The sequence below is a fragment of the Lactuca virosa genome, chromosome 6 (genome assembly GCF_052849685.1).
Source record: "Lactuca virosa cultivar CGN04683 chromosome 6, Lactuca_virosa_CGN04683_v6, whole genome shotgun sequence".
Taxonomy (NCBI): domain Eukaryota; kingdom Viridiplantae; phylum Streptophyta; class Magnoliopsida; order Asterales; family Asteraceae; genus Lactuca; species Lactuca virosa.
The window spans coordinates 109589429-109592604 of record NC_136431.1 but is presented as its reverse complement, the minus strand read 5'-3'; the positions used below and the strand labels follow the sequence as shown (position 1 = coordinate 109592604).

General features: G+C 32.2%; 1 long non-coding RNA gene across 1 annotated transcript; it reads right to left on the bottom strand.

Moving 5' to 3' along the window:
• Positions 1-1368: 1368 nt before the first annotated feature.
• LOC145119209 (uncharacterized) lies at positions 1369-2836 on the bottom strand. Its single transcript, XR_013713737.1, has 3 exons — positions 2630-2836; positions 2414-2517; positions 1369-1886 (listed from the first exon to the last, which is right to left on the bottom strand). It is a non-coding gene; the product is annotated as an uncharacterized LOC145119209 (long non-coding RNA).
• Positions 2837-3176: the final 340 nt, after the last annotated feature.

Below are 3176 nucleotides of genomic sequence, written 5' to 3'. Positions count from 1 at the left end.
GGTTTAAAAAAACAGAGATTGATAAATGAATTTTTCTTTTACGAATTGGATTTCTCAGAACGTATAGAAAAAAAAAAGGTTCAATCACCTTTTTGTTACACTTCCTTGATCTTCGACTGTTTCCTGCTTTAGTGATCATCCTGCTTCTACGAACTGGATTTTACAGAAATCATAGAAATAAAACTTTCAAGAAATTGATTTTTGTCACACTTCTGATTCACGTTTTCTAAATTTTAATATTAGACATTGATCGTTGATTATTGTATGATAGAACAATCCAATGAACATGAGCAAGTCTTGTTTCAAAAATTTTATAAGTTTTTTATATGTTGGAGAGATATTATGTTGTTCTATGGTCAAAGAGAAGCTTTTCATTACTATTTAGTTTTGGTAACCGAATGTATATTCTAAAGTATAAGTATGGACAAAAAGACAAAATTTTAATTGGGTCAGATATGTAAGATGTGAACTTTAAGCTCCTTTGAAGTTGAGTGGACTATTATTTCACACATCATGGTAGATTGGAGTGTACGTACTAAAGTCAAAAAATTTAGGTTGTGTCCAATTGTGTTTAGTGTCAAAGTAATTTGAAGCTATCAAATGTCATGCCATCTACTTGTCTATCAAATGGGAAACCTTAAAATATCATATTGGAATGTGCATAGTGATGCATGTAACTGTAGGTGCTCTAATACCTAATAAAAGTTGGAGATCCTTGTGTTATCTTTATTGTGTCTGATCCACTACATTTATATATCATATGTTTGTTTTAATTTGATATATTTTTTATTATAAGGTGCGTATTACCCACACAAGTGTTTCAAAAGACAATCAATATTCTCTTTACGAAAGCACAGAGGAAACATGAGAAAAATGAGCAGAAAGGAAAAAGAATTTGAGAAAAGATAATTAGAGATCATTTGTGGGAAAAAACATCAACGATCAGCAACAAACTTTTCCTAAAAAATGACAAAATTTATGCATGAAAATGTTGTTTACCGAGTGCAACATTTCACCTTGTTGGACGATTTTACCCCTGTCCTAAAGATGGTATGTAATCCTCAAGATGATTAATGTTTGATCCCATTTCAGTTTTGTATATGCTTGAGTTTTAACTTCCAATTTAGTTGATTAAATATTTTTCGGTATAAAATGAATATAAATGCATTTTCATTTCTTTACAAGGTATATATATAAACTCGTAAAATGCAGTAATTAAATAACCAAAATAGCCAGAAATCAAGACTTGAGCTTGAATTTAACAAAGTGAGTTTGAATTATGTTCACATTATATCTTTTGATTGATTTAACAAGTCCATCTCTAAAAACAATTATCCTTCAAACAAACTCTAACCATGATCTGGACTGTTTAATCAAAATCAAATTTCTTTTTAACGAGAATCACACTCACCACAACATATTCATAAAACACAAATCGCCCAAAATTAAATGTATATATTCATAAAATCTTGAAAACTGTACACCAAAATATCCCAACTGATAAGAAACAACTTTGTTTTCATTCCCATTCCGATTCTCTTTTCTCATTGATTCCATTCCAACATTCTCCAATGCTCTCTGCAACTCCTAAATCTGATCCAATGCTTTAACCAATTCATCAGCACTCGGCCTGTGTTTGGGTTCTTTCATGAGACACTTCATTGTCAGCATGGCTGCCCGTGTGGCAACAGAAGTCGCGTATTGCCCTTCGATACGTGGGTCCATGATGTGAAGAATCTTTTGTTTGCTACTCAAAAAAGGCTTAGCAAATACAACCAATATTTGTTGGCCAGATGGACGGTTTTTGTCAATGCATTGCCTACCTGTTAAAATCTCAAGGAGAACCACACCAAAACTGCATACATCGCTTCTTGCTGTCAAATGACCTTCGTAACAATATCAAACAATATTAAGTCAATACAAAACACTAAATGACCATTTTACCCTTACATTCCAAAATACAAATATCAAAATATTAATCAATTTTAAAAATATTCATCAAAAGTGAGGAGTTGGTGGTACTTATAGAATTACTCAGTAATTTAGCCTACAATTGTTAAACAATGTAATTTAGAAAATCCAGTATTAAACAATTCATCTAGGCCCATTTCCATATCTTTCATCTGTCAATTGTATCAGATATATTAAATCATATTCTACTTTTTAGTTAACATGAAAGGGCAACTCAAGGGAGTCAATCCCACTGGAACGATAACAACCTATGCTTTTCAAGCAATATTGACATAAAAGTTCAATGAGGCATTCAATCGAACACCTGGTGGGTGTGCTACATATACTACAATTTCTAGTGAAAATGGGTTGCCTATAGTGATGTTGATTCCACACCGACCATCAGACCTAACTCACTCTATACACAATGTACAAGGGAAATAATAAAAGAATATGAGATTGCCTTATTTCGGATTAAGAGTGCAATTCACGAACTTTGTTGGACAAGCCATGGGCGTGAAATTAGGTGGATGGTGAACCCATTGCAACGATGGCCAACTGTGACTCCTTGAACCCGAGAAATAAATCGAAAACATGAGTGTGGAATTAATCAGGAACCGTTGTGTTCTTGAATTTATATCAGTAACGTAAAATCACTGAGTTTTGTTCATGGAAATACCTGTTGGACGATCGAATTGCACATTATTGATTCAAATCCCCTACAATCACCTCCAACATACTCTTCCGACGAAATATTCCGGCGAAATAGGTAGTTGTGGATACGAGTTACTAAAGATCGGTGGCTCAGTTGATAGATGCGAGTAAGAGGAAGAAAAATGGACCGGTTAACTTGGAACGACGTCGGATTTTAGTTAGGATACCTAAATGTATATACCCTCAAGGGTATACTCACTATTCCCATATATATATATATATATATATATATATATATATATATATATATATATATATATATATTTTGATAAAATAATTACTAAAAGCTAACTAAGAAAAACAACTAAAAGTGGGGGTTTTATCTGATTTTACAAGTTCAGAAAAACTTAAGCACTCAAATAAAAACGATTGTAATCAATATACTAAAACACTTTCGTTTAGTTTCGAATCCACATTTTTTCCTATGGTTAGTTCTTATTTATGGACTAATGAAGTTGGTTACCAAGTTATTGTAATTAGCAATTCAAGTCCAAATTTACAAATATTTTCAT